Below are 20274 nucleotides of genomic sequence, written 5' to 3'. Positions count from 1 at the left end.
CATCTACAGAGAAAAAGAGTTCAGATTCACGGCAGAGATTTAAAACAAAGGACCGACGCGTGTTTACATAACAGAGTGGCTTGTCACACGGGCGCACTCTCATCTGCTAAAAGTCAAGTTTGTGCCGTCTCTGCAATTGATTCCGAACCACTCACAAAAGTCAACTTTCTGAATTTCGCACCTAACATTTTGTGTCGTGAAAGATTAAAATAATGTCCTTGTTATTTACAACACGCGTTATAGCAGAAAGGGTATGGCATACAACCTGAAAAAATAACAAACAAGGAGCACTAAGAAAAAATAAGTTCAAAGCGATGCCTGAGGCGACGTTTGGATAAAAGTAAGCCTCTGCTCAAGCAGCAAATGAGTTTTTTTTGTTTTTTTTATCTGGTGCAGACTAAACTGTTCGATATAATGCTTCTGTTTGATTTGTTCCATTGTTTCACTACGTTTTACCGCGTTCAGTGTTAACCTAATACGATCGTCAACGAATCAGTTTGAAAACAACCAACGGCTCATACTCCCTGGATTTTAGATTAATTATAAGCAAAGAAAACTGAAATTTTTATATACAACGCAATATGTAACTAAGAAGTAGACTAAGAAAAGACAGTGCAGAGCAGTTGCTGGTGTTTCCCATTGAACACATTTAAGATTTTTCAGGCGTTGGGCAAGTGTTTAGTACTTGAATTACGACCCACGGTTCTTCCATTAAGTAAACAAAACTGAAGAAAGCGTACTGATTTCAGGCTTCCCCTGTCAGATCAAACAGTACAACAAAAAAAAATCTCCTGTTAAGAGTCCTAAACTGTGGCAATGAGAAACTGTAATGACGCCATTTTCCACATCTGCTGAGAAGATGTAGTATGCAGCTAGAGACTGCTTTGTCAAATGTTGAATTTGTGCCAAGGGAACCAATGAGGAGATAGGAAAATGAAAAGTTATTACTAAATATAATAACTTACTATTTAAACATACAGCAAGGAGTATTGCATTCAACATTGCTGCTGTAGCAAAGATTTAGCCTAAAATGATGTCTCATTTTAAGTGCTGAGACTTAATGGATCCCTTGTATTTTGTAGAGAGACTATACCAGATTTCTGAGCCCATGTAACTAAAGGCTGTGCTGCTTATGAGTGTTTTTTTATCTTAAGTAATATAAGGTAGCCAGCATATTATTGTCACAAAACATACTCTGGAGTGTAAGTGTTATTTTCAACACGGTTCAAAGTTTTCTAAACCATTCACATATTTAGATATGTTTTGAAATACCTTTCTAAAATTACTTATAGGTAATAAAGAAATATAGGAATAGCAGCTTATTTTTGATTTAACTGAAATACTAGAAAAAAACAGAGAAAGTGAAAATCAGTTTGCCTTCCATTTAATACAGAATTTAATTCATTTCAATTTCGTCTACCAGTCTACTCTGACCATCTATTCAGTGTTAAGTTGTTGCTAGCTCAGGTCATCCCTTGCTGAGTCAAGACCCTCCCTTTAGCCAGTCACAGATGCAATGTCCCCCATTCAACACAGGAAGACTGAAGTTGCTGCTGGTGGTGTTTTAAGCATTGATGCAAGTCTACAAAAGAATTTGAACAGACTTACATACCATAGTAACACCACTGGGTCAAAATAAAGCAAAAAAAAAGGTTTTACAACAAGTCATCAATCAACAGCATGAGGACCTGGGTAAAATAAAAAGGTATATACACATTATAAATCCAATAGCAATGTTTTGAATTAGTGACAAGAGCCTTTGTAAATAGTAATGTAATTAGATTCCAAAAGATTTCACATGATGCTTGAGTAGCTGCTTAAATTCAAGTATCAGGTATTGCAATGAGTGAACTGTTGTGAGGAATTGCTGATAGAATGTACAGAGGTAACTAGCTCATATTTTCAGATCCATTTATTCTGGTTCAGTTCACTTTATTTAGTCCTCTTCCTGGGAGCTAGGCTTTCTCTATGTTTCTTTTTAGTTAGAGGTGGGTCAATATTTGACAACCAGTATAAAATGATATTTGAGGGTGGGAGATGCTGCCTTGATATTAGCATTGTCTTTTGCATCTACAGTAATTGTAAAGAATTCTCAATTCTTTTTTTATTTTAAATTTACTGGAGTCTTATTTGTTTCTTCATTTAATTTTTGGATAGCCTCTGAATAAAATAGTTACCTGGTTAGAGGACTGAATGATTATCATCTTAAAATCTGATTTTGGTTTATCCAGTAAGTAGTGTCTGCCAAGTTACTTAAAATAAAGCATCTAAACACTGCGGTGTATCATCCTCAAACCGACGGTCTGGTAGAGAGATTTAATCAGACTCTCAAGCAAATTCTTTGTAAGGTGGTCAGCGAGGATGAAATGAACTGGGATCAGCTTCTTCCCCTCGTCCTTTTTGACTATTGGGAAGTTCCGCTCCCCTTTTGAATTATTGTATGGGCGACAACCCCAGGGCATATTAGACATTTTAAAAGAAGGACGGGAAGAAGAGGCTCTTCCCTCTACAAACATATTGGAGTATATTGCGCAATTACGCAATAGATTTGGTAAAATTCGGCCCCTCCTTAAAGATCACATGGAAGAGGCTCAAGCAGCACAGGTCCGTTATTATGACGAGGTATGTCTCATTGGGAGTTCCACCTGGGATTCGCGTCATGGTTCTGGTACCTACCACTCTAAGTTACTAGCCCATTGGCAAGGTCCATATGAAGTTAAGGAGGGGAAAGGACTCATCGACTAGTTGATGAGTCAACCCAATTATCGACCGAGAGAGCGGGTTTATCATGTAATTCTGCTGAAACTATGGAAGGATAGGAATCCCAATCCTTCCTCCGGTCAGCCCTGCTCACTCTTTTCTCAGGTGAGTAGCCTTAAGTTCGGTGCGGATTTAAGTTCCAGACAGCGATGGGAGCTGGAAACAGTTATCCTGTCCGTCCCGGAGCTAGTGAGTGAAAACCTTAGAAGGACCTCTCTGATTGAGCATGACATTGTGACAGAGCCCAGGGTTGTAGTCCGAGAATGCCTGTATCGCATTCCCGAGGCAAAAAGAGCTGCAGTGGAGTTTGAGATCAAGCACATGCTGGAACTAGGAGTAATAGAGAAAAGTCATAGTCCCTGGTCCAGTCCCATCATCTTCGTCAACAAGCCTGATGGGAGTTGGAGGTTTTGCAATGACTTCCGTTGGCTTAACCAAGTCTCCCAATTTGATGCTTATCCAATGCCACGAGTGGACGACCTCCTCAAGAGGCTAGGACAAGCTCAGTATTTGACCACCCTGGACATGACAAAGGGGTACTGGCAGGTTCCTTTAACGGACTCCACGAAAGTTAAGACCGCGTTTAGTACCCTTAGAACAGACACTGGCAGTATTGTGTCCTTCCATTTGGGTTACACGGGGCTCCGGCAACTTTCCAGCATCTGGTGGACAAAGTGCTCAGGAACCATAACTCATATAGTGCTGCCTACCTGGATCACATGGTCATCTATTCCAGCACATGGACGGAACACCTACAGCAGGTAAAAGCAGTATTGCGGGCACTGGATGAGGCCAGACTGTGGATTAATCCAAAGAAATGTTTCTTTGGATTGAGCGAAGCCAAGTATTTAAACTACCTGGTGGGTCGGGGTACCGTGAAGCCACAGTGCTCCAAAGTAGATGCCATTTTGAAATGGCCTCGTTTGCTAACCAAGCAGCTTGTCCAAGCCTTTCTCGGGCTGGCAGGGTACTACCGCCGGTTTGTGCCCCGGTTCTCAGAGAGAGCGGCGCCCTTGACTGATTTGACAAAGAAGAGGGCCCCAAACATTGTGGTATGGACTGACAAGACAGGCGCCACATTTAGTGATGTGAAGCAGGCCCTTACGTCTGCACTTGTTTTGAAAGCACCTAACTTTTCTCTACCTTTCATCCTCCAGACAGACACTTCGGACACAGGCCTGGGGGCCGTGCTGAGCCAAAGCGTCGACGGTGTGGAACACCCCATCATGTTCCTGAGCCGGAAACTGTTCGACCGGGAGACCAGGTATGCAGTAGTGGAGAGAGAGGCTTTGGTGATTAAATGGGCGATTATTTAGCTGAGGTACTACCTGTTGGGACGGGAATTCACCCTTGTCATGGACTATGCACCTTTACAGTGGATGGCCCTGCACAAGGAGTCAAATCCGCGGGTCAACCAGTGGTTTCTTGACCTCCAGCCATATAAGTTTTTGCTCATTCATCGTCAGGGCTCTCATCACACCAACGCCGATGCTCTTTCTTGGGTTCACAACCTCTCGGTTAGGGTTGCCCGACCCGACGGGTCTGGGCTGAGGGGGGGCCTTGTCACACACGTGCGCATGGGAGGCAGCTAAAGGGCTAGGTTAAGGGCAATTCCAAATCAGCCCGGGATGTGGCAGAGTGCACTGACTCTTTTTCTCCCTTTTTTGAAGACCATTCACGGGAGATTCCACCTGGCCATCTTGACGTCACTTCCATTGAAGAAGACCCTTATGAGCCCGACCCCTTTGACCTCACTTCCTGTCTTCCCCTTTGAAAGCCTCCACCCTTTCCCTATTCCCTCAGTTCTGTTTGGTTTTGTGCACATCAGTGCGGTGTAACATATTCACGACTTTGAAGCCAGGATATTATACCTTGCTATGGCTCTGTGTGAAGTTTCTGACAGTACATTACATTCTACTGTACATTCTGAATAGTCCATCCATCCATTATCCAACCCACTATATCTTAACTACAGGGTCATGGGGGTCTGCTGGAGCCAATCCCAGCCAACAGCAGGAAACAAAACCCGGGCAGGGCACCGCCCACCGCAGGGCACACACACACACACACTCACACACACACACACACACGCACACACACACACACACACACACACCAAGCACACACTAGGGACAATTTAGAATCGCCAATGCACCTAACCTGCATGTCTTTGGACTGTGGGAGGAAACCGGAGCACCCAGAGGAAACCCACGCAGACACAGGGAGAACATGCAGACTCCACGCAGGGAGGAACCAGTAAGCGAACCCACTGTGCCACCGTGCCGCTGAATAGTTGATATTGTGTAATATTTTCTGTTTTATTTTAGCTATGTGCATAACACACTGCATTTACAAATTGGAAGTGCTTTAAATAAAAAAAAAATCCAAAATTCGAACTTTTATTTTGATACTTTTGTAATATTATTAAAGCACAAAATACCATATATATTACATATCAATGGTTATATTCAGGAGATCACAAAAGCAATGAACAGAACTTGCTTTTTGGAATGATAAAAGAGATAATTTTTAACTTTCTGATTTTTTTTTTGTTTTAAGATATAAATAGAATTCTTCCTTATAACTAAAACAATCAATGAGAAAATTATTAGAAATAATTCCGGTTAATTTAAAATGACTGCTTTGATTAATAGCATAACTATTGTAGCTTAATAAACTCTCATTATTCTAGTCAATAACTTAAATGTAGAAAATTATGTAATGTTATAAATGCGTAATATGTTAGGGACCACTGAAGTTGTACTTTATGTTTAATTAATTGTTTATTTAATTATTGATTTGCTGTCGCTATTCTAAGTAATAAAATAATTTGTTGATTAATGGTTAAAACCTAGCCCAGGCATATGACTGGCAAATTGTTAAATAGCAAAGAAGTCATGAAGGCTCTTTAAGGAGAATAGGATATTCTGCTGATTACAGCTAATTATCTTGTTATTAATTTATCGTATGGCAAAAAGCCAGAAATTGTACAAGTCAATAATACTCTCCTACATTTTTTAGTATTATTTAACAAACTTACTTTAAGTTTTCTGTTTTAAGTCTTTTTTAATATGCCATGTTTTCAAAGGAGATGGCCATGATGGCACAGTAGATACCAGTGCTGCGTGAAAGCCCCGAGGCTTGAATTAATCTCACAGTCCAGTCAATGTATTTGTGAAGTTTTCGCAATTCTACCTTGTTTGTGTTGTTTTTCTTTTCACTTATTCCAGCATTCTTCTATAATTCAAAGTTATATATGACAGATTAATTACAGACCCTAAATTGGCATAGTGTGAGTCAATGTGAGTGTGTGTATAAGTAAGCTCTTTGGTGGACTGTTCAGGTGTGATTCCTGCTCTGCACTTGATGCTCTTATTATTTTTTACGTGGCTTAGGCATTTTCAATACATATATTAGAAATTACAAGTTCAAAACAATATATTTTTGTTTTTCATATTTCAGATATTATTGAGACCTGGTTTTGTTTGAGTGTAAAATTGGTATACCCTCAAGAATAAATGGTGCAAGAAAGCTGTCAAAAGATGGCTGAACCATTATCACTTTTTGTTTTGCTTTTGGAATAGGATGTGTTATGCAATAATATTATAAGTAGATGAGGAACATTGTGTTTTTACTGCATAGTTTAGAAATCAAACCGATAGACAAAAAATGAAATTAAGACTAAGCACAAGATTGCCAGGACATGGTCCACTGAAACTTCTAAAGAATATATTCAAACATTACCTGATTGCTAGCTTTATTACCCTTTTTCTGCTAATTACTTTCCAGCCGATAATAAGTCATTTGATAACCTCATGAAAGTTTTCCCTGTCTAATATTATTTTAAAAAGATTGAAAACAGCAGTCTTACTTGATCACCAGGATATTGCAGCCAACAAATATAAATGTAATTTGTTTTTTCCCCTCTTTCCACTGCCAGTATCTTAATATACTGTATGCCATTGAATAAATCGTCTTGTCACTTTTTTTAGATCTTGCATGCTATTATTAAGGAAGTTTACAGAGTTGCTTGTTCTGAAAATAAAGTAAAAGCTACCTTCCTCTGTCTCATTTAAATATTACTGGCTGTTTGTGTTAAAGATGTATATGCTGTTAGCAGGCTGACAGTTAAAAACAAAAGGAGGGTTTTCAAAAGTCTTTGCTGGGGTATTTTAAGTACAGTGACATTGTCATTGCTTCTATATGCCAATTGAATCAGATTTTCTGTAATTTTTTATGAGATAAAAGTTATGCTATTTAATATATCATACTTGTATATTCAGTCACAATTACTCCCCCATATACTGCATACTGTACAGGCCACTCCAAACTAAAATATAGTGGATTCAAAAAGTATTAAGCCCCCTTTGCTTTCCGTACACTTTATTGTGTTGTAGATTTAATTTTAAATCGATTTATTTGCCATTTTTGCCCAGTAATTTACACTCAATAACGTGTAACGACAGAGTGAAAAGATGTTTTACAAAGGTTTGCAGATTTATTAAATATCACAAACAGAAATCTGTCACTCATATAAGTATTCAGGCCCGTAGTTCAGTACTTTGTACAAGCTTTTTTGACTGCAATTATGGCTTTGAGTCTTGTTGGGTACAGTAAGTCTCTGGATGCTTTGCTTACAGGGACTTAGGCAGTTTAACCCATTCTTCTTGGTAGACCCCCTTAAGCTCTGTTGGATTGGATAGGAAGTGTCTGTAAACTGCCATCTTCAGGTTTCTCAAAAGATGTTTGTTGTTTAAGTCTGGGCTTTGGCTGGGCTACTCAAGGACAGTCAGAGACTTGTCCCAAAGCCAAGTCAAGTGAAATCAGGTTTCTTTATTGTCATACTATCCATACACAGTACTGCAGCATACAAGGGCATGATAAAACGTTTCCCATGACTGTGGTGTAACATATACATTGTTACAGATAGGGGGCGCTATCGCTCCCTTGAACCCCTGTCCAAGACTCCAGACTCCAGATAAAAGTCCAAAAGTTGACTTTATTTTTATTTCCAATTTCCAATTTCCAATACACAATAATAATCACAATAAACAATCCTCCACTCCCAGACGCGTTGCCCTTCTACCACCCAGCTGAGCTTGCCGTCTGGAAGCTGTTACAGTCCTTTTATAGTCCCTGACCCGGAAGTGTTCCAATCCCCAGTTCAAGTGATCCTTATCATTTCCGGGTCAGATAAAAAGTCCTTTTCTTCATCCTGGAAGTACGTCACTTCTGCTGTCGCTTTGCCTATGACGCACTTCCAGGTTGTAGGACACATATGACTCTTTGCTCCTCCCTGCAGCTCCCTCTAGCGGCCCCTGTGGTATCCAGCAGGGCTGTGGATGAAAATTTCATTGTCCATGAAAAGTTATTTAAGTTATTTCTTCACAAAAATGTTATATATGCATTTGCCATGTGAAATTATGTTCTAAAGGTAAGCATTTTTTGGATACATTTTTAAAAATATCTTGCCCTCACTGGCACTTTACAAAAGAGGCTAATGGGGCAGCATGGGGCATCACAGGAAAATAAAGCCCTACCTGTTTTTAAATTGTTCTGTTCTGAACAAGTAAACATTGGCATAAATAAGGTCATTGCTACATTCCTACGGAGAGTTGATTAAAAGGAATACTATAAGAGACAAGGGGCCTTATTTATAAAAATGTGTACAATGATCCTACAGTTGAATGTGCAAATTTTTCCTATTGTTTCCTACAAATACTTTATTAATCATCAGTACAAACAATAAATGTTCCTAATTCTTTCAGACTGTATAAACAACAGTTCTCGGATCTTTAATCATAGTCACTGAAAGAATGCCACAAATATCCTTATATATTAGGATATAATGCCATATACATTGCAAGAAATCACCCATTATTATTTACCTTTATTAAAATGGCAGATGATCTTAATATTTATTAAATGTTGGTGTTTCATATTCACTTAAGTGGATTTATTTTCTGAAGATGCTAGTATGGTAATATGTATGTAATCTATCACACCAGTTCTGTTTGGGAATCCAGGATTAGAGCTAGGATTATGTTTTTTTTTTAGTTCAGCTATACAAATTTTCGGAGAACCTTTAGTAATGTGTAATTCTTTACAAATAACCTATGAATTATTAGGAGAACAAGTGATTGCTCAAAATATTATACTTAGCATTACCGCCTCAATCCATAATAGTATGCGCAACCGGCTGTCATGCAATAACTGGTCTTTTGTCCAGAGCATACCTTGAATCCTTTACTTTTGGAATCAGCTTTAGGCTGGTATTGGATCACATTAATGATGAAAAGTTGATAACCGTTCCTTATAAAAACAATAAATATTGCGGAATTTGTAATGTTTCAAAGCAAAATATAAGAATTAAATATATCGTTTGGAAAAAAAATTGCAGATTTTAAAATGATTAACTTATAAGTCTTATTACCATAGTTCAGGTTTACTTTAATATACTGAATGTAACAGTATGCATTGTGATCAAGCCAAAACATGTCCTTTCTCTCTAGCTATATAATTACGGTAAGAGTGTCAGACTTATTTCAAGGTTTTGTCTGCTTTTCTTTTCACCTTGCCACTGTTCTTATCCTAGGTTTTCTAAAGATACAGACTTTTGTGTAAGGAATTTTTTGTTGTTTCTGTCCTTGAAAATCTTTTAATATGTTGAAAAAATGAAACATTAATTATAATGCATATCTTTTACTTGTTTCTCCATTGTAATGCAAAATATGTTTATTGAATATTAGTTTGTATGTCCACCAGAGGCTAAGGTTTAGGTGTTAATTTAAGGATGAAATGTATCATACTTGTAAGTGAGCTGCAACCTTGACGTCTATGAACATGTCAGCATTATATACTGTTGTGGCATTACTATTGAATTTTATCTGCTTTTGAATATTTATTTAGAGTCATTTTTATAGCCACCATAATTAAGTTGGGTTTTTAGCAAATTTGAATTCACTCATTTTTTTGGATTATATACCATTTTGTATTCACAGAATGACTTATGTAGAGCCATGTTAAGTTCCTAATTTAATTTTGCTTTGTATTATATTTTAATGTTCTAAGCAAAGGACTTTTTTATGGTAAAAATAATTTAGACTATCCTTCTATATAAAAGTGGTCAGGATTGTCGTTCCGTCCCGTGAGTGCTACGCAGGCGCGGAGTTTCACACATGCCCGTCCATTTTGCAATGCACAATGGGATTTATAGTTTCATTTTTCCAGGTAAAAGATGATTTTCTACTCCAGACTGTGCTATATCTTCTTCTTCTTTCTTACTATATAAAAGTGGTCGGGATTGTCCTTCCGTCCAGTGAGTGGAAAGCGTAGCGGTATTCCACTTATCACAGACTTACTACTTGCAGCTTGCGGTACGAAGCAACATGATGTAAGCAGAGTTCTGGTGCTCCCATCATTCTCTTGCTTTTGTGCGCGATGCGCTGGAAAAATAGACAAAATTATGTCTCTGGAAATAATTAATGTTGATGGAGTACAAATGCCACACCGCGTAGTAAATATCAGGGGGGTTCAAAAGGGCGACCTCAATATAGAAAAAAAGTTTAAATTTCATCACAAAAATAACAGAAACTGCGAGTATTAAAGTAATACCGCTCAAATGCAATATAACCAAATTAATGAGTTTGTATAAAATATCAAATTGATCTACATATTGAATTGCCTTAAGAAGTGGTCAACTTAAAAGTCGGTCGCCTTAAAAGGAGGGTCAGCCTAGTATAAAATAATTTTTGAATCATTGATTAAAATTTGTACAGTGTAGTCACAGATCAAAAGAGCAGTATATTTATTAAGTCAAGGGTGCTTCTTAGCAAAGCTGATATTGCTGGCTAAAGTGGTACTAAGTTGAAATTTTTAAATAGGCTCATGCAGTATTAATACATAAAAAACATCTCATCACTGGCAGAGGATTTTATTCTCTCAACTTGAATGGAACAAATAATACACTTTTTAAGTTAAATTTCAAAATAATGTAAATTGTTTATAAAAGAGAGAATAGGTAATCTGTTATTTAAAAATATATAAAAAGAAAATAAATATAAAGTCTAAAATAAAAGAAACACTGCTGCCACACTAGCCCTTTGTAAAAAGATGTGTTTGAACCTCTGTCTACTAGGTGGAGTTGCTCAGCCACTCACCTCTATATTAACACCTGACACACTTCTTTTCTTTCATTACACCCTTTTCTCTCCCTTTCTCCCTGTGGCAAAAAGAGAGAAAGAGGGAGAAATCAGATGGACTGTGGAGAAATAAAATGTATTATAGTTTTTGACAATATTCATGACACTTGACTATGCTCCTTTTCAGCTGTCAAAAAATGCTTACTGTCTAACATGTGCAGCTTGTTTGCTCATCTGAAACTCCTTCATAGGTTGAATTACTAAGTGTGTGTTAATTTATAGCAAGTTATTTTCAACATTTTTGTTGCTTGTTAACTGCTTTTCCTTGTTTTTTGATATTGGTATGTTTCTGTCTTTTGTTTAAATAATTCTACAGTCTTCCTTCCTTGACTATCAAGTAATTTTCAGATGTAATGGTCTCTATATCTCTTTTCACCACTGAATTAATCAATAGCATTCAATAGTTATTTAGGCACAGGAACAGCTTCGCTTTGTTGACCTTTACTCAGAGTTAAGTAAAGTTACATTCCATGTATAATATATGTATATATAAATATACAGTGTAATAAACTTTCCACCAGTTGTTTGTTTTTGTTTTTTATCTTATACACTAATTTTAACCATTTGGAATATAATACAGAGAATAACGCTGGTTATCAATGACTCTGTTAACTATATATTTATTTTGGCAACCCACACAAATGTGTAAAACAAACTTTACATTTATAGTTAAAATATATTCAAAATCCTTAAGGCTTTTAGAGGGTCAATGAAGACTGTGTGGAACAGTGCCTGGAATACTTTCAAAGCCAGCAAACCATAGTGCATACTATAATTAAATGTACTCATAAAAGGCTGGGCCAGGGTCTGCTCTGCAACAGATTAAAAATGAAAATATTTGGCTGGGAAAGCATTTTTGGTAAAAAGAATAAAACAACAATGCAACATTGATAAAAGTCTTATAAGCTCTAAAACTAGCATAAATGTTTCCACACTGAGAAAATCACATTGAGTTTTGCCTGATTACTTCATTATGTAGTAGGACAACTCAGCAGAATATTAATGCAATTTTAGTTAAAGTCTTCCAAATGCACGACAACAGGCAGATTAAAGCTGATTAGAAGCTCTTTTAGAACAGTTCTATCTATGCTGTTATTTTTATGTCTTCTATAATTCTGTTTCTATTTTATATTTTTGGAATTCCACCAAATGCATCTCAGAAACAGAAGACAAGGCTTTACCCAGGTGGTTCAGATCTGAGGATATAGTCTGGCAGTGGAACGAGCACTTTGAGGAGATTCAGAATCTAACAGACATGGCCTCTGCAGAGGAGGCAGAGCCAGAAGCTGATGTCCATTTCCCTGAGGGAGGACACTTGGGTAACTCAGCAGCTCTGTAGTGGCAAGAGCACAAAGGTGGATGAGATCCACTCAGAAATGCCAAAGGCTTTGGACATTGTTGGGCTTTCATGGGTGACATGCTGTTTCAATGTTGCATGGTTGTAAGGATCCATGTCTTTGGAGTATCAGACTGGAGTGGTGGTCCCCATTTTAAAAACAGGGGCCGGAAGGTGTGTTTCAGCTATCAGGGAATCACATTCCTCAGCCTCCCTGGGAAACCGTTGCCAGGGTACTAGAAAGGAGAATCCAGCGTGTCATGGAACCTCAGATCCAGAAGGAGCAATGTGGATTTCATCCACACCATAGAACTTTAGACCAGCTGTTTAACCTTTGGAGGAGTTGTGGGGCAAGGGAGCACACCCAATCAGTCTACATGTTTTTGTGACTGAATATGTTCATCAAAGGTTTCTGGAGGGGATGCTGGGAGAGTATGCAGATCCCTTAATTAGGGCTTTTCAATTCCTGTGAAATCACATTGACAGCTATGTCTGCATACCCAGAAAAATATCAGCACCATAATCAAAGAGTTTGGGACTACGACAGAGATGTGCTTTATTTCCTATCCTATTTGTGGTTTTGATGGACAGACTATTAAGGTGCAGTTGGAGAGGGTGTCCAGGTGTTGTTAGAATTTCGTCATTGCTTTTTGCAGATGATATGGTACTGCTGACTTAATCCGGCTGTGAACTACAGCATGCATTGGAACTGTTTATTGATGTGTGTTAAACAGTCAGGATGAGTGTCAGAACCTCCAAATGTTCCTCAGTAGGTCTTGTTCATGAGCGAGAGGAAAAAGGATGGTGAGACCAACAGAGGGATCAGGGTGGCAAGCACTGTTATGTAGTTGCTATACTGATCCTTAGTGGTGAAAAAGGAGCTGATCCCGAAGGCAAAACTCTCGGTTTGCCAGTTGATCTATGTTCCTTCCCTCACCTAATGTCATGAGCTTTGGGTAATAACCGAAAAAACAAGATCACAGGTACAAGTATCTCCATTAAAACTTATCAAAGATTCCACATTTGTATGGGGAAGACCATATGCTATGTTTCATTCTGAAATTTTGGGAGCTTTATTTAGTGAGCACACCTATGTTTTTTGAAGGAAGTTCCCTAGCAGGCATTTTTTGGATTTGAGACAGGCATGCTAAGTTGCTCCCCACAGTAGACATAGTTTGTAAAATTTTGGTTTGGGGACAAAATTTTACCCTTGAGGAATTTATGTAGTGAGCACATCTAAACTTTTCTCTTTTCTCCTTCATGGAGACTGCCAGGTATCCCTACTAGGTAGGAATAAAGAAACAATAAGTAACAAATCTAGAATAGGCTCTGGAGCTGCTTCTCATATTTTAACAAATCTAACTATTATAACAGACACTGAGTCATAAAGTCAAAAATTAAAACATTTTTGGATAAATAAGAATAATTAAAATAATGAGATTAAATTTAAAGAATTGAAATTAAACACAGCCAATGAGTTAAAAAAGGAAAAGGCAGCCATTAAAAGGATAGAAAAATGGAAAAACACAAATGTACAATATGACAGTACAAATAATCACAACAATTATGAAGTACTTAACATAGTTCAAGAAATTATCGTTATGCATATTTTACCACTGTACAATTAAATAGTATGAAATGCTAAACACAATTTAGAAATAAAGTTTATCTGTATGGGTTGAAATAGCATTACATTTCATAACATTCTTATTCCCAGTGTGATTCAGGGTTGTAGCCTCTATAAGAGACATGAAATTCTTTCAATGAAATAATTTAGTTACTAGAAGTAATCTTCAATCAGGCAGGATATACAGTAGTAATGCAAAAGAGGAACATTTGTATGTCAGAAATACTGTGAGATCTGTGTGTATATGCATTCTGCTGTTGTAGATCAGATCTCCTTTGTTTTGTGTAAAGAAGAAAATAAGACTTAAACCCTGCAAGTGAAGGAATTAAATTGTGGTCTGGTCAACTCTGGGGCTTTCTGATAAGCTAACTCAAAACATTTTTTGAAAGATGCCATAAATGCAGTTATAGTGTTTCCTATTTCTAATTCACATTGTTCATTGTGCTACAAATGTATTTTTTAAAGTAGTTAATTATACCCATAATTATTTATGTTTTATTTTGCATTTTAGTGTATATGCGTTCTATTTCAGAAATTCTGTTGGTGTACAGTATATCTGCCAGCTTTTCACCACAAAGAGTTCATTGGAGCTTTTATTTTCTAATTGGAGGTTTCATCTTCTTTTTATAGCTTTCAACTCTGTGTTAGCTTTAATCATAGCTGTTAATCTTTTAAGGTTGCTGATCATTTCATTGTAAAATGTGTTTTTCTCTTAAGCTTGTTATGAAAATTACTGTGGGGCAATGATAGATTGGTGATAGATTGGAAGGGGTGCTCATTCTCTATTAATATCCTTAATGATTACCTAGAAGTTGCTTTTGGAGGTTGTCTTTGCTTTGTTTTGTATTATGTGGCCCACAGGCTGGAATGTGATTTTCTTATTGTGGTTACTGATCTTGTCTTTTGCTTGGCCTAAGCATGCTGAATTGGATATGTATGGCATGTTTAATCTTATAGTTATATCTCATTGATACACTAAAGAAGAGAATCGTAAAAAGGTTAATAAATGTCATAAAGACAGGTTTCACTTATTTCTTTATTACACAATACCAGAATCTGTTTTTAATTCTTTTTCTTCATACCTTTCCTTCATATTCATATACATCCGGCGCCGCCGCGAGTGGCAGCCATTCCAGCAGCTCCGTGTATGACTTTATCTATTTACCTTTTTTCTCTATTATTGTCTATTTCACTGATCACTTCTACCACTTTCTTTTATATGGAATCGCTCCCTGGACACTTTTTAGTACTTTTACTACTTGACGTGGATTTTTACACGCCGAGACTCGCCTATTCAAGTTGAGAAGAAATACCCGTGCAGGTGTGGTTCCCTATTTACCCGACGAGGTAAGAAGATGATATCAGGGCAGCCGAGCCGGCGCTAAGATAAAAGCCAAGCGGCTTGCTAGAAAGTAGCGCTATAAACCTTCAGTGCCTTCTGTGATCCTGGGAAATGTGAACTCACTACAAAATAAGATTGACGAACTGGCTGTGCTGGTGAAAGAGAGTTTTAACACGTCATTGTTGTTATTGTTTACATCCCTCCTCGGGTGAACGCGGAGATAGTGGGTGACGTCATCCATTCCACAGTTGCTAAGTTACAAACGCAGCACCCCCGAGGCGCTTGTGCTAATCGTTGGAAACTTTAACCATGTGACACTGGACAAAGCATTACCTGCCTTCTCCCAGTATGTGGATTGTAACACCCGGGGAAATAGAACTATCGACCTATTATATGCAAACGTTAAAGACGCATACAGCGCCACCGCACTGCCTGCGCTTGGGAAAGCAGATCATAACCTGGTTCTGCTTCAGCCTCACTACAAACGAAGAGTGAAGGCGCTAACTACAACCACACGATCATTGAAGAAGTGGTCCCCTGAGGCAGAGCAGGCTCTGAGAGACTGCTTTGGAACTACGGACTGGGATATCCTGCAGGGATCACATAGTGAGAACATTGAGGAGGTTGTTGACTGCACTACTGATTACATCAACTTCTGTATGGACTTTGTACTACTAGTAAGAACAGTACGCTGCTATGCTAACAACAAGCCATGGATTACAAGTGACACCAAGGGCCTTTTGAACCAGAAGAAAAGGGCTTTTAAAGACGGTGATCAGCCTGAGCTCAAGCGCGTGCAGAAGGAACTCCGAGTCCAGCTCAGGGCAGCGAAGGAGCAGTACAGGAGAAAGCTGGAGCAGAAGTTGCAGAATAACAGCATGAAGGAAGTGTGGGATGGGATGAAGATCATCACTGGCTGCAGCTTGAAGCGGGGTGTTACCATCAAGAGAGACGTAGAGAGAGCAAAACAAATGAACAACTTCTTTAACAGGTTTGACCACCCTAACCCACGCTCACCTCGGAGTACTGCATTCTCCAACCATCCTTCTGCTGATACCAGCATAGGAGAGACATCCCCACCCACAATTACAGCAACGCAGGTGAGCAGAGAGCTGAGGAGACTTCGTGCCATCAAAGCAGCGGGTCCAGATGGAGTATCACTGCTGAAGGCCTGTGCGCTGGAACTGGGGAGTCCTCTACAGTGCATCTTCAACCTGAGCCTGGAACAGGGGAGAGTCCCGAGGCTTTGGAAAACATCTTGTATCACCACAGTCCCAAAGGTATCACGTCTTAGTGAGCTGAATGACTTCTGGCCTGTTGCTCTGACGTTACATGTGATGAAGACCATGGAGCGGCTGCTACTTCACCACCTGAGGCCACAGGTCCGCCACACCCTCGATCCTCTGCAGTTTGCATACCAGGAGAAGGTGGGAGCGGAGGATGTCATCATCTATTTGCTACACCGATCCCTCTCCCACTTGGACAGAGGCAGTGGTGCTGTTAGAGTTATGTTTTTGGACTTCTCTAGCGCCTTCAACACAATCCAACCTCTGCTCCTTAGGGACAAGCTGACAGAGGTGGGAGTAGATTCACACCTGGTGGCATGGATCGTGGACTATCTTACAGACAGACCTCAGTATGTGCGTCTCAGGAACTGCAGGTCTGACATTGTGGTCAGCAAAACGGGAGCGCCACAAGGGACTGTACTTTCTCCGGTCCTATTCAGCCTATATACATCAGACTTTCAATACGATTCGGAGTCTTGCCAAGTGCAAAAGTTCGCTGATGACACTGCTATTGTGGGCTGCATCAGGAGTGGGCAGGAGGAGGAGTATAGGAAGCTAATCAAAGACTTTGTTAAATGGTGCGACTCAAACCACTTACACCTCAGCAAGACCAAGGAACTGATGGTGGATTTTAGGAGGCCCAGGCCCCTCATGGACCCCGTGATCATCAGAGGAGACTGTGTACAGAGGGTGCAGACCTATAAATACTTGGGAGCAATGTTCCCTCTAAGCTGAGCGCGTGAGCAATGACTCACACGAATTCAGAGCGTCGCTCATACTTATCGCGAAAATTGGTGCTCATGAATTTTTGGCTTAAACAAAATATCGCTCATAAACAATGTTTTTTGCTCACTATATGCTACTCCTTAGAGGGAACATTGCTTGGGAGTGCAGCTGGATGATAAATTGGACTGGACTGCCAATACTGATGCTCTGTGTAAGAAAGGTCAGAGCTGACTATACATCCTTAGAAGGTTGGCGTCCTTCAACATCTGCAATAAGATGCTGCAGATGTTCTACCAGACGGTTGTGGCGAGTGCTCTCTTCTACACAGTGGTAATAATGATAAATTTCAGTGGCGTTTTAGAACAAATCACAGCACAGAAACTGCACTCGTTAAAGTAGTAAATGACTTGCGGGTAAATGCAGACAGAGGCCATTTATCTGTTCTCATCCTCTTAGATCTGAGTGCTGCATTTGACACCATTGATCACAACATTCTTAGAAATCGCCTTAGTCAATGGGTGGGCCTCTCTGGCACAGTCTTAAATTGGTTTGAATCCTACCTGACAGGGAGAAAAATTTTTGTTAGTTGTGGGAATTACAACTCGAAGACACATGATATCCGATATGGTGTTCCACAAGGCTCTATCCTGGGTCCGCTGTTATTCTCAATCTACATGCTTCCGTTAGGTCAGATTATCTCAGGGCACAACGTGAGCTACCACAGCTATGCTGTGTACTTATCAATAGCTCCTGATGACCCTGATTCTATTGACTCACTAACAGAATGTCTGACTTGTATCTCAGAATGGATGAATAGTAATTTTCTCAAGTTAAATAAAGAAAACTGAAATCTTAGTGATCAGCAATAATGGATACAATGAGGCTATTAGAAATAAACTGGATACATTAGGATTAAAAGTCAAGACGGAGGTAAAAAGCTTAGGGGTGATTGTTGACTGTAATCTGAATTTTAAATCACATATTAATCAGATCATTAGGACAGCATTTTTTCACTTAAGAAACATAAGTAAAGTTAGACCGCTTATATCACTGAAAGATGCTGAGAAATTAGTTCACGCGTTTGTTTTCAGTCGACTAGATTACTGCAACGCACTCCTCTCAGGACTACCCAAAAAAGACATAAATCGTTTGCAACTAGTGCAGAATGCAGCTGCTAGAATCCTAACTAGGAAAAGAAAATCCGAACACATTTCTCCAGTTTTAATGTCACTACACTGGTTACCTGTGTCATTCAGAATTGACTTTAAAATTCTGCTTATGGTTTATAAAGCCTTAAATAATCTCGTCCCATCTTATATATCGGAATGTCTGACACCTTATATTCCAAATCGTAACCTCAGATCCTCAAATGAGTGTCTCCTTAGAATTCCAAGAACAAAACTTAAAAGAAGTGGTGAGGGGGCCTTCTGCTGCTATGCACCTAAAATCTGGAATAGCCTGCCAATAGGAATTCGCCAGGCTGATACAGTAGAGCACTTTAAAACACTGCTGAAAACACATTACTTTAACATGGCTTTTCTATAACTTCAATTTAATCTTAATTTAACATAATCCTGATACTCTATATGTTCAATTTCCTCATAATAACTATTCATGGTGGCTCTAAAATCCGTACTGACCCCTACTCTCTTTTCTGTTTCTTTTTCCGGTTTCTTTGTGGTGGTGGCGCACTCAAAGCTTCATGATGCTCCAACAATGATGGACGGATTAAAAGGCAGAAGTCTACGTGACCATCATCATCATCAAGCCCTTCCGTGAGAACCCTAAATCCAAAGAGGACTGTTTCATTTATGTTAGGTAGAATGCCCAGAGGGACTGGGTGGTCTAATGGTCTGGAATCCCTACAGATTTTATTTTTCTCCAGCCGTCTGGAGTTTTTTTGTTTTTTCTGTCCCCCCTGGCCATTGAACCTTACTCTTAACCTTACTCTCGATGTTAATTAATGTTGATTTATTTTGTTTTATAATTGTGTCTTTCATTTTTCTATTCTTTAATATGTAAAGCACTTTGAGCTACTGTTTGTATGCAAATGTGCTATATAAATAAATGTTGTTGTTGTTGTTGGTGTGCTGGGGAGGCTGCATAAAGATGAAGGACGCCTCACACCTGGATAAACTTATTAGGAAGGCAGGCTCTATTGTAGGAATGAAGTTGGACAGTTTAACATCTGTGGCAGAGCGACGGGCGCTAAGCAAGCTCCTGTCAATCATGGAGAATCCACTGCATCCACTGAACAGTGTCATCTCCAGGCATAGGAGTAGCTTCAGTGACAGACTGCTGTCACTGTCCTGCTCCACTGACAGACTGAGGAGATCTTTCCTCCTCCACACTATGCGACTCTTCAGTTCCACCCGGGGGAGTAAATGCTAACACTACTCAAAGTTATTGTCTGTTTTTACATGCATTTTTATTACTCTTTAATTTATATATTTTTGTTTTGTATCAGTATACTGCTGCTGGATTATGTGAATTTCCCCTTGGGAATAATTAAAGTATCTATCTATCTATCTATCTATCTATCTATCTATCTATCTATCTATCTATCTATCTATTCACTATGTGACCTATGATTGCCAACCTATGATTGCCAAACAATAAAGGAAATTTTATGCAGAAAATGTGATATTGAATTAAATAGTGCTCAGGCATAGGCCAATAGTAAAGCAATTATAATTATAAGCTTTGATAGAGCAATTTCTTTTGTGTGTGAAATTTAAATTTTGGATCATTTATTCATTGTGGTCAAGGGCAGATCTACTATGAAACTAATGAAGCTTAAGATTCAGGGCCACTAATTCGAGGATGGGCCCCAGGATAAACTTTAATTTTCAGCCCTCCATAACACAAAAACTATAAGGCATAGGATATTTTTATTCATGCAGTGACTTTGACGTATGAGATAATCCAGTAACGAAAATATGAGATGTAGTGGTTACGTTTTTTAAAAATGTGTGGTCATCTGTTATTGAACAACC

Source organism: Polypterus senegalus, chromosome 8 (assembly GCF_016835505.1).
Source record: "Polypterus senegalus isolate Bchr_013 chromosome 8, ASM1683550v1, whole genome shotgun sequence".
Classification (NCBI taxonomy): domain Eukaryota; kingdom Metazoa; phylum Chordata; class Cladistia; order Polypteriformes; family Polypteridae; genus Polypterus; species Polypterus senegalus.
The sequence above is the reverse complement of the archived record's forward strand: the minus strand, read 5'-3'. Positions refer to the sequence as shown.